This window comes from Centroberyx gerrardi, chromosome 8 (genome assembly GCF_048128805.1).
Source record: "Centroberyx gerrardi isolate f3 chromosome 8, fCenGer3.hap1.cur.20231027, whole genome shotgun sequence".
In the NCBI taxonomy this organism is placed as follows: domain Eukaryota; kingdom Metazoa; phylum Chordata; class Actinopteri; order Beryciformes; family Berycidae; genus Centroberyx; species Centroberyx gerrardi.
The window spans coordinates 19,330,781-19,342,811 of NC_136004.1; the positions used below are offsets into that span (position 1 = coordinate 19,330,781).

General features: G+C 40.8%; 1 protein-coding gene across 3 annotated transcripts in view; it reads right to left on the bottom strand.

Annotated features, from left to right (window-relative positions):
• The window catches only part of slc23a2 (solute carrier family 23 member 2), a 42,360-nt gene extending 31,825 nt beyond the window's left edge, over positions 1–10,535 (bottom strand). For 2 of the 3 annotated variants that reach the window (XM_078285201.1, XM_071919073.2), the window contains exon 1: positions 10,307–10,535. The gene's annotated coding sequence lies outside the window, so the exon portion shown is untranslated. The remainder of the gene's footprint in view (positions 1–10,306) is intronic. The other variant, XM_078285202.1, reaches the window with a different exon arrangement.
• Between the last annotated feature and the right edge of the window lie 1,496 nt (positions 10,536–12,031).

Here is a 12,031-nt window from a genome sequence, read left to right on the forward strand (position 1 = left end):
TCTCATCTCACTTGAGTCAAAACAACTGGCATGTGTTCTTGCCATGGCAAACCATTGAGGATCCTCTGTCTGGATCCAAAACACCTGAACCTGCAATCCTGAATTTGAAATCCTGAATTTGAAATTCAGGATCTATGGGATTGGCACTGGTTTGCTCTGAGGCAGCAGGAGGCAATTCAAGTGTGCAGGTACTGAGCACTTTTGACCCTATTGGCAGTGTTTACATGCATACACTTACCAGTGCAACTAAATGATACTGTAACTGACTGCAATATCATTTGTCCCCCAGGTGATCCCTAACGTTTTCATGTAAAGAGCCGCTGGATACAAATACAGCTACAGACACCAAATTTTGAAAATTTTGCTCCAGGGACTCTGACCTGAGAAACATTTTGTTGTTAGATATGATTTAGTACAGAAGTATAAATTGTCTATACTGTAGGTCGGGAGAGAACAGTAGGAAAAGTAGTTGTATTGTTCTGCTCAAACTAGTACACCTGTTCTTTGATCCTTTCCAGAACAATGCTATTGTTACCATTTGACATGTGGAAGCATTTTACTAAAGTTGATACAGATGGAAAGGATAATGTTATCTGCAAATATTGCTCAACTAAATACACAAGAAATGCTACAAAACTACAAATGTATTTAACAGTGCAAAGTGCAAAAACTACAACAGAGATTAACAAAGGAAAGGCTGACAGAGCAACTCAGTTCAACTTCCTCATCAGTCACCTGGTCCTTCAACCAGTACAGCCTCCAGAAATTATCATCCAATTTTACCATCAAATGCCTCTAATTCAACACCAATTACCTCCTCACAACTTCCAGAAACCTGTAGCTGGGCCCTTTGTCTGAGAAATGATTCTCATTTAAAGTGTGATTCTAGTGACTTTTAATATAAAACAAAAAGTTGGTAAACTACTTTAATGTCCATTAAAATATTTTTTGTCCTGAACACTATGTTTTATCCAATACCGTCTCATAGAGAAATATAAACATAGAAGTATACAGACGAATTAAGGAAAAATCCAAAATAAAAACAGATTCCCAATTTTAGCTCAAAATGCCCAAAGTTGCCAGAACTTAACAATCCTAGGCAGAAGTGACTGAATTCAGAAGAATGTGTTCAAGAGTCACACAAGCACTAATTTAAAATGTTAATTACCAGTGCCTATCAGCTTCACCAGACATGATGGTGGCAACACTGTAAATGGATTAAAGAACAGAGCGTGCATGTGTGTATTGTTGCCAAGAGGGGTAGTAAATCCAGGCTATATTGCAGGGTTCCCCAATTAGTTTTCCCCAAGGGCCAAATTATGGCAAGCATGCCAAGCAAAGGGCCAAAACGTCTGGATTTTTTTCTTCCATTGCGCCAATAAAAGTTGTTTTATGTGCAGATGTTGTTGTTGCTGCTATTACCATTATTATTATTAGTAGTAGTATTATTATTGGTAGTAGTAGTAGTATTAGTAGTAGTAGTAGTAGTAGTAGTGGTGGTTGGTGGTGGTGGTGGTGGTGGTCGTGGTCGTGGTAGTAGTAATAATTTAGGCCTGGGATTCTCAAAGCCTGTGTTGAGGGTCACACAAGATAAAAAATTTACTCTTGAAACAAAATAAGTCCAAAACCAACCATTTAATTATTTTACTTTTTACTTCACAGTTCCTCAGTGTTGAACAGTAATTTCTTACACAAGAGATGGACTTAAGATTATTGATCAAGTGTACGGTGTGGGATGAGGTCAAAATAAAGTAGAGCAGCGCGCACTTTATTACCTCCGCCAAGGAGGTTATATTTTCGGTGCCGTTTGTTTGTTTGTCTGTTAGTCAGCAGGATTACGGAAAAACTACTGGCCCGATTTTCATGAAACTTCATGGAAGGGTGTAGCATGGGCCAAGGAAGAACCCATTAAATTTTGGAGCGGATCCGGATCCGACTCACGAACAAGCCTCACGAACAAGCAATTGGCCTTGGCGGAGGTCTGCGCTCTCCGAGTGCCCTTCTAGTTTCACATGTTGTGCACCTTCACATGTTATCACAGGTGCGTTCACGACGTGAATTCTCCCTTTATCATTTGTAAAACAGAAAATGAAGTAGTAAAACAAAAATGAAAAAAGCCCATTTTGGTACTGTAGCCGCCGTGTGTCTTTCAGTACCAGTGACGGAGAGGAGAGAGAGAGAGAGAGAGAGAGAAAGAGAGAGAGAGAGAGAGAGAGAGAGAGAGAGCAGCAGAGGGAGGGGGGCTGTGTGTGCCCAGCCTGCAGTGACACAGAGCTTCAGGAGAAAGCTAGGAGCATAAAACATTGTGCTTTTTTCCACGCATGAAAAAACAGCCCGACCCGACCCGACCCCAAATTATTTATTTAAAAACCAAGCCCGACCAGGCCAATACCCGACATACAGTCTCGGGTCCCGTCGGGTTCGGGTCGGGTTGCAGACCTCTAGTTCAAGTGCCAATGGGTCGGCGCGGGCCAGACATTTGGCTCTCGCGGGCCGGACCTGGCCCGCGGGCCACCTATTGGGGATCAGTGCTATATTGGATCTAACCATTCTTCTGCACAGGCTTCCAGTTCTTGAAGTGTGACGCCACCGTCAGATTCGGCTGATCTGTGCCCCACCAGCATCTTTAAGGTACAGCCATGCAGTTTGGCAACTTGCACAAAGGGAGGGCAGGCGCAAGAAAGGGGGTTCACTAGCAAAGACAAGAGCAGTGGAGGTAATGACACCACTGTGTGGAAAGTACACAATAACATTTAAAATGTCCAACTGATTTTTGAGCCGCTTGAGGGATAAATCTGAGCGTCTAAAAAATAAGTCATATATGCAAGCAATGTCGGGATTTTAAACATGTTTGATGTCCTTCATCATAGCATGGCCAAATTTATGAACTTCCAAAAAAAAGTGCTTGCACTGTGCAGTTGGCCTTTTTAATAATGTGGCTGGTCCAAAGCCAAACCCTCCTGCTTTCTTTAGTACTCTACAGCTCATCAGCAGGTGGACTCCCGAGCTAAGCTGTGCAAAAATATTTTCTCAGTTAAAGAAACCGAAGCAGCAGGAAAGACAGTTACACAGCTACTTTAGATCAGGGGAACAGAGAGGTCCAGCCTTCTACTGTACTTCTATAATTTTCTCACTGTAACACCTACACCCACACAGCATGCCATCAGCAGCACATTAATGGGCGTTGAAGGTTAGAAACATAAATCTCTTTCGCTCTTGTTCTTAGAAAATGTAGGCCTATACGGTACTGTACTGTGTGTGTCCAGGCAGTTCCACCACCCACTGCCTTCGGCATTTTTCCATCAAGCCCAGCAGGCATGGTAAAGGCCAGGGTATCTATTGTTGCTTGTAGTTTAGTGAAATTTTTAAAGCCCACCCTGAGCCAAACCCCTGCCTTTGCTCACAGTGGGAAGGCTCGTTTCCTTTGGTTGTACAGCAACTGTGAAGGGACAGATGAACTTCATTTAGCCCCTTCAGTTTCAAAATGACATGCCTAAAATGCCTAACTTGAGATACTAAAGCAGACATTATTGTTTTTATAGGAAACTAAGTTGCTCAGTTGCATTCAGTCATAAAAAGTGGGTCAACGTAGAGAAAATGTTGTGATTGTACTCTGTTACAACACTGGGTGTACTAACACAGGCTCAAGGCTGTTTGTGCAACACAGCATGCTTACAGAATCTGCAACAAAGGGTTGTAGTTTAACAGTTCTGGTTTGTGGATCTACAATAGCGTAGTATAATAGGTAAGGTTAGGGCTGGGAAATATGGTTGAAATCAATATCACGATAAACATAAGGACTTTTGTCGATATCGATATACAGTACATCACGAAATGGCTCACACAAACTCACATGTTAAATAATCAAATTAATGTTCATCCCATTAAATGGTAATTAGAGCTGCAACGATTAATCGATAAGTTGTCAACTATTAAATTAATCGCCAACTATTTTGATAATTGATTAATCGGTTTGATTAATTTTTTAAGAAAAATAAGTCAAAATTCTCTGATTCCAGCTTCTTAAATGTGAATATTTTCTGGTTTCTTTACTCCTCTATGACAGTAAACATCATCTTGGGCTTTGGGAAACACTGATCGACATTTTTCACCATTTTCTGACATTTTATAGACCTAACAACTAATCGATTAATCGAGAAAATAATCGACAGATTAATCGACAATGAAAATAATCGTGAGTTGCAGCCCTAATGGTAATGTAATGTTGATGTCAAACAAAACTGAAATCTTCAAATAATATTCCTCATTTTGTCAGGGTGTTTCAATGAAATTTGCTAGTTATCAATTTATACAGCAGAATTATGTGTCATGCTATCCCAAAATCACCATATCATCATGATATGATTCCACTGAAAGACGATAAACAATAATATTGAATTATCACCCAGCCCTAGGTAAGGTATATGGAAAGACCAGTGTTTCAAGAGGATGATGATGTGTTGGTATAGGAGGAGACAGGACAGAAAACAAATTACAAGGCAGAGAGAGATAAGGAGAAACTACAGTGGGGAGTGGGTGATAGAACAACTGCTTTTCTGGGTGAGGCAATATCCACACAGATGGTCCTGATACCAGACCCAAGACAGGAAAGAGATCAATAAATATATCCAAGGCCAAGATTTTCAACATGCAACAAGGTCATATCTATCCCCACGTAAAAACAATTAGCCTGTACAGTGGAGCTGAATAAACTAAACTAAACCGGCGGTCCATTCATTTCCTGGACAGCTGAGCGAGGGGGGGGGGGACCTCAATCGATGGGTGGATGGTCAACAAGCTTGTCCACGCTTCCTTGTTTTCCTAACGATGCAATTTAGTTTGAATGAGTAATCGTTCTGCCTGGCAAGAGCAAAATGTGTGACAAGTTGATTGCAGCCATTCAAAACATCCCATGTCTATGACTTGAACAGTTGCATCTAATGTTGGGTCGGCAGAAAACACTGAAGTAATTTTAAGTTTTGTTTATTTTTGAGCTAGCTGTCAAGTCATCAAAACAATGTAATGTTATGAAAGGAAATACCAAAGTAGCAAAAAAATACTTCCTTGTTCCTACTTTCCTGTTCAAAGCTTTGTAGCTGCACAGACCACTACATAGATGGAATCGCACCAACCACCGTTAGTCAGAATAGAGCAGCCAATCAACCACAAGGTTGCTCGCAATGTGAACGAACTGTAAGATTCAAGAGTTTTCATTCAACTGTTCATTTATTCATTTCACCACCCAGTTCTATTATGGGAGCTCTACACTGATGTTAGAGGTTAATTTGGAGTGGAGCAACAAGCACAGAAGTAACAAGTACTTGCACTTGGCTTGGCAAATAACAAATACTACAAAACTTTCCTGGCGGGAGGAAAAATGTCTCCTGATGTGAAATTAATTAAATATTTGTAAAGTTCACAGGCATAGTATCTATTGTTTATAGCTAAATGCCATTCTGTTGTTTTTTTTTTTTTAATCTTTTTATTTTTTTTATTTGTGAGAAAAACAAACAACAAAAAAAAAAGGTCATTACAGACTCACATACAAAAACACATCCTTATAAAGAAATAATGAGATGACAGGCCACAAAAAGGGGGGGGGTACTTGACATGGTGGGTGGTAATATGTCTAGTAGGGTTTTACATGAAATTATTAATAGATATATTTTTAAAGGTTAGAGAGGATCAGGTCATCTGCTAAAGCCCATCTAGAAATAAAATTGTCAGATTGTAACCTTAACCTATGAGTCATTCTTTCCATTTCTTGTACTTCTTTCAGTTTGGATATCCATTGCTCATGTGTTGGGGGATCAGATTGAAGCCATTTCCGTGTGATAACTTTCGCTGCTGTTACAAGCAGTATTTGTAACGTATTTGTAATTTGTAATGTATATCTCTTTTCTGCTGCTAAGACCCTCCGGTATCACTCCAAGAATGGCCGTTTTAACGTCTCTGAATACTCTGTCCCAAAAGTTTTTAAGTTTTGGGCATGACCAGAGTATGTGGTGGTGATTGCCGTTCTCTCCACAAATTCTCCAACAGGCATTACTATCAGTGGTGCCTGATTTGGCAGTGAGTGATGGTGTCCTAAAGTATCTGGTTATAGTTTTCCATTTGAGTTGGTTACTTGATGTGCCTCGCCACAAACAACCCTCCACTCCCTCTCCGAAATAACCTCTTGGATTTCCGTCTCCCACTTAGTTTTTAAATAAAATGAATTATATTCCTCTAGTGATGTAAGATTGAATAGGGAGGAAATTCCAGTAGCTGTCGATGTTTTTGCCTGATATTGAATCAAGTACTTTTCTAAAGTGTTGGGAGTTTGGATAGTTTTCCAGTCGCTATGCTTTTGGAGAAAGTGTCTAAGCTGCAGGTATCTATAAAAATCTGTTTTGGGAATGGCATATTTATCCATAGTCTCCTGAAATGACAACATTTGTCCATCATGAAGGAGTTGGTGAACAAACATCAGGCCATATTTGGCCCATTTCTTAAAGCCAACATCTAGTGTAGATGGGGGAAAGTTATGTAAATAAGCGATTGAGACAAACTGGATATTGATGTGGACATTTTAAGTTTTTTTTGTATTTCTCACCACACTTTGATTGTGAGTAGAGTCCATTGGTTAAAATCAGGATCTCTTAAGTTCGGATTGGAGAAGGAAGAGCTGTTAAAGGTACGGAGGTACAAAAAGATTTTTCTATATTGAGCCACCGAGTACTTAAATCGTCTGTCATCCATACAACTATAGTGATTTGAGTTGTGCTGCCCAGTAATAGAGTTTGAAATTGGGAACAGCTAATCCACCACATCTTTTAGGGAGCAGCAATGTTTTGTAATGTATTCTTGGGCGTTTCCCTTGCCAAATAAAACGTCAAGTCATCTTATTTAGTGAATCAAAAATATGGTTGGGAACATGTATAGGCAGCATTTGGAAAGGGTAAAGAAGTCACAGTAAAATATTCATCCTCACTGTCTCCACCCTACCCATCAAAGAGAGGCCATTCTGTTTTATTAGGCATAAACTACCACGGTGATCTTTATCTGTTAACCTATTCTGAATAAGCCAGCAGTGAAGGGCTGTGGTTGTACTGCGCAGCGCCCAGGTGTCAGAGGGCATGACTGAACGGATTTTGAAATTCTGTGTTCCTGAAAAAGGCCTTATGTGCTCAGTCAACTATCAATGGAAAAATAAAGGTTTAACAAAAACACTATTCAATCATAAGTTTGTATTCATGGTACATATAATTTGGCTTTGGCATATCAGTTTAATGTGTATGTGAAATAAAAACCTGTCTATTTTCAACCTGCTTCTAATAGACACTTGGTCATGTCAAGTGTTGAAACAAACACTTGTGCTACTATTAAGATATGTTACAATAATATAGAATGGTATTACAATTGTAATGCAATTCAAAATATTCACAATGCAATATTTTGTTAATCTCTCCAGTGGGAAAAACACCATTCCTGACTAATTTAAACAACTCTGAATTTTGAAACCCCTCTCCAAATATAATTTTTCTTCTAATATTATAATTAATCTAATTCTATATAATTCTGCAGATCCAAGGGTAACACTACAGAAAGCTGTGGGCCGTGACGTTACCGTCACCATGTATACAAAACTTAGACCTTGGAACTTGGGGGAGTGCCAAATAAATTATACAAAAGATTGTTCAGGTGTCACTCACATGATTTCACAAGCAGTTACATACGTGTGTGAGCAAACAGACACACTGATGCTATCCCTAAGGTCTTTTTTATTGTGTAACAATGGCAGGCTGGAGATAATGTCAGTTTCCAGACCTCACCCACCCACCCATTTTCATGGTACATTGACACACAACATCCTAAAGACAGAATCAGGATGCTAGATCAGATGTGCAAGCTGCGATTCCATTGTGAGTTTGTGCATTAAACTGGTTTCCCCAGTGCCTATGGAAACACAGACAGGTGCAATGTAAATACTTGTAAATACTCACTGTACAGAGGCTTATAGATACCAAATTTAATTTAAAAACAAATCTGTCTTTACTACACAAACACAAGCATCTATGCAAAAGTTTGATTAGTTGCCAAAGCCAATAAATCAGTGAGTGACCACACTGGTCTCTTCCAAACACACACACAGAAAATCATTAAGCACAAAGAAAAATCCATTGAATGCTCATTGATTCTCTGACTCATTACCAGGCCAGACGCGACCAGGCTAAATCCTTGACAGTTTCATCTCATTTTAGGACAGCACAATTGTGTGTAGTCAGTAATGAAGGACAGCTGTTACAGCAGAGACACACACACACACACACACACACACACACACACACACACACACACACACACACACAGGACCTTCCTGAGAGGGTCTGCTGGACAAAGACCTATGAAAGTCTTCTCCTTTCCTTTTAATTTTGACACAGGAGTGAACAGTGATACAGCCTCAACAAGGTGCCAGTTTCCTCTATAAAGTTAAGGAGGGAATAAATACTGCTCTGTTACTGTGTGGGAGGTCACTGCAATTTAACAGGTCAATGATGCTGGCTATGTTGTTCAGTCCTTGTTATGCAAGAATCATATGGTGTGCTATGCCGACTTTGGTCATTTAATCCCCATCTCTCTGTATTCCTCTCTCCATCTTGCACATCCACACATTTAGTAAGGCAGAAAGGCAGTGTGTGGGCAGTAGTATCTCCTCCTTAGCTTTTGTTTACTCATTAAACAACAATAAAACATCTCGATGAACAGAGGCTGCAAAAAACACATTAATAATGGTTTAGGGTATATGTGCCACATGCTAAAACGTTACCTTTCACCCACCATCCCACCCCACCTACCACATACACACACACACACACACACACACACACACACACCTTCACGCAGTACAGTGGGAAGGCACAGTGTGACCCAGCACTACAGTGTAATCTCAGTCACATGCTGCCTACAGCAAACAGGGCCAGGAATCCATCTCTGCGACCCAGTTCACTTCACTGTGCCTCGGCCCTGGCCCAGCCGGACCTGAGAGCCCCGTGTGAGGCCATCCTCCTCTCTGTATCCCATTTACTTCACTCTGGTGCAAGAGTGATTCAACAGGATTTCTGTGAAACAAAGATGTACAGCACCCTAAGAGCGTTGGAGAAAATGAGTGGGTGAACCCTTGCTTGAAAGATCAACTTTTCCACATTTGGTTAGATTTAAGGGTCGGCCAGCAAATACAGTAACTAGCTAATGCTACCTAAGCATATTAGTAACTTCAGTAAGTAATATGCTCGCATTGCCTGTTGCTGTAGTGCACACAGTATAGCCTATAACATAAAGTAGGATTCATTCAAGCTGAGATACAGCATTAAAATAAGCAAAAGTAGAAAAGATGACCATTGGTGGAGAAAAATTAGAAACACTCCTGACACTTCTGGAGTGAATAGTGATAGAATTAGAATAGAATAGAATTTTTCAGGCGGGATGTGAGCTGCATCTTGGTCTCATAGCTTAATATTAAGTCACTCTTGGACCTTGGTACGAGACTAAGGCAAACAACATACATGTATAGTGAATACCGCCCGACAAAGCGCACTTGATCCAGCCCACAGACAGGCAGCATCTTTCTCATCTCCATCACTACTTCCTGGTTGCTCACATGAGGAAAAAGCACATCTCAATGTAACTTTTTGGTATAATGTGAGTGTGCCACTTACATACACACAGTCAGGTGCACACACACACACACACACACACACCTCCCTAGCCCCGTTTCCACGACAACCACATCATCAGGGGCCAATAAATCCTAATGGCCAGATAAGCTCTAGTGTCCCAGAAAGTAGTGCTGTGATCTATTATCGGTTCTACCTTTCAGGGTATAATGAATGCAACGGGTTAGGGTGGCATTGTCGGTGATGCATGCTTAGCTTTCCTACACACATATATATATATATATATATATATACACAAGGCCCTGATGTCTAGACTTTGAGGTAGCTGGCCTCCACATACCAGGATGAATAATAGCTCTAGTGTGCAGTTCATTGTCCACACTTCTTTGTCATGGTGAAGAGACAGGAAAAAAGAGATCAAGGATAATCTTGACAAGTTGGGCCTTGTGTTTCACAGTCAGCGCATCACCAGGGTCACACCGGCCCACCAATTCCTTTACATCTCACCTCGTTTTCAAACCGCTGCTTGGACACCTGCGACGACGTGGCAAGGTAAAGGTTTCACTCAATTTCTGTACATCCTGCGTCCTAACATCCTCATAAAGACATCTGTTTATCTCCTAAGTGGAAAGGCCACATTTTACACTCACCTGCCTGAAGAAATGAGAGTCGACAGAGCCCGCTTCCCTTCTCAGCTAACGTTACGTCGGTTTGTCCCCGTGGTTATGTTGTTGGCAGTTGGGCTGAGGGGGAGATAGGCTACGCTTTAGCCCGAGAGAAGTCCGCTTACAAAGGGGCTGTGGTGGCGAGATGAGACCGTCTTCACGCCCGGTTTTTCCGAGACAAGCTCTTTTACACAAACGGTGTTTAAATAGATGCTAGACGGATTTTGCCTTTCATACAGCCACGGGGTTGACTTGCTCACCATCACGCATGCTCACACTGACCCTTGACGTCAAGTCTCTACCTCTCGCTCCGCCTTGGAAGCGCGTCTCAGCCAATCGGAGGCGGCGCAGCGGTGACGCACCTCTCTGGACAAGATGCCGTGTGATCTCACCGACTCGGTCTGTAATAGGTTTTGTAATAACCTGCTTTCACAAGCATCGCCGTGTTTCACCGTCTCTGTCTCTGTACAGTTGCTACACCAGCACCCTCACTGTTCCCTAACAGGGAAAAATAGGGTCTTTCTGCTCACCATCTCCCCTGTCAACTGTGCCAGGATGTATTCAACCACACCGCCATCTAACGGTTATTTGTTTGCACTGCGATTATTCAATTGACCTACATCAACACGCTCACAAAGTCACTTGTGCCCGCTAGTTCTCCTGGCATACCTCGCAGAGCGCTCCGGAGATTTGGGCACAAAGCACCCAAACCCTCAAATAATAAAACAAATAATATTCCGAGCTCTTTTCGATTCTCAGCCAACATGTGTGGCTAATCACATGCTTAGGATAATAATTTGCAGAATTGCCTCCTTGCAGAATTTTGCACACCTTTGAAAATCACTATAAAATTCCTACAGGGACTTGGGATAGTGAGTCTGCGCTGCTGAACAGTGAGTTTATAGTAACCTAGTGTATCTCTATTGATATAACTATAATTTTCCTGTATATACTTAAACTAGGCCTATATATAAACTAAATATACTTACCTATAATAGGATAGGTTAGAGGGTTAGGTGGTTAGGTTTAGGGTGATGCTAAGGTCAGGGTTAGGGTTACATAGTCTGTGGAGATACATCCAATAGGCAAGTGATACTTTGTTGAACATCTATTTTTTGTCATCTGATGGTTGAGTATCAACAGTGTACTATTCAAATAAAGTATTACCAATTCAAGGAAATGCTGACCATCTGTGTTTACAGTTCTGAAAAAGTGAGTGTTGTAGGCAGGAATGTAGTGGAGGGTAAACACACCTAAACTCTGTTTACCCTCCATTTTATTTGCAGAATAAACCTTATTCACTTATTAAGTTGACTTACTAAGTCTTTATGACCTAGATTTATACTACATGTAAGTATTATCAAACTGATGTTAGTTATATGATCTTTTATTGCTTTTCTGGAAAAAAAAAACATTTTTCTTGATACTAGTGGTTATTTGCCTGATGACAATCACTGACAGGAGGTCATACTGTACCCAACTATTTATTTACCATTACATTGCTGGTTGTGAGTGCCAGCCAGCTCTGTCATTTTCCTTGTTAGATATTGTGGATTATCATAGAAATGCATTCCTAAATGTTAAATCTTAATCTAAACTATTCATTATGCTGCCATCGAGTCACGCGTCTTCTGCCATCGAGTTTTCTGTGAGACAGTTTTCTGTGGAGTCTCATTTTGTCAGATAGGCAGTAATCCACACTCATTATTT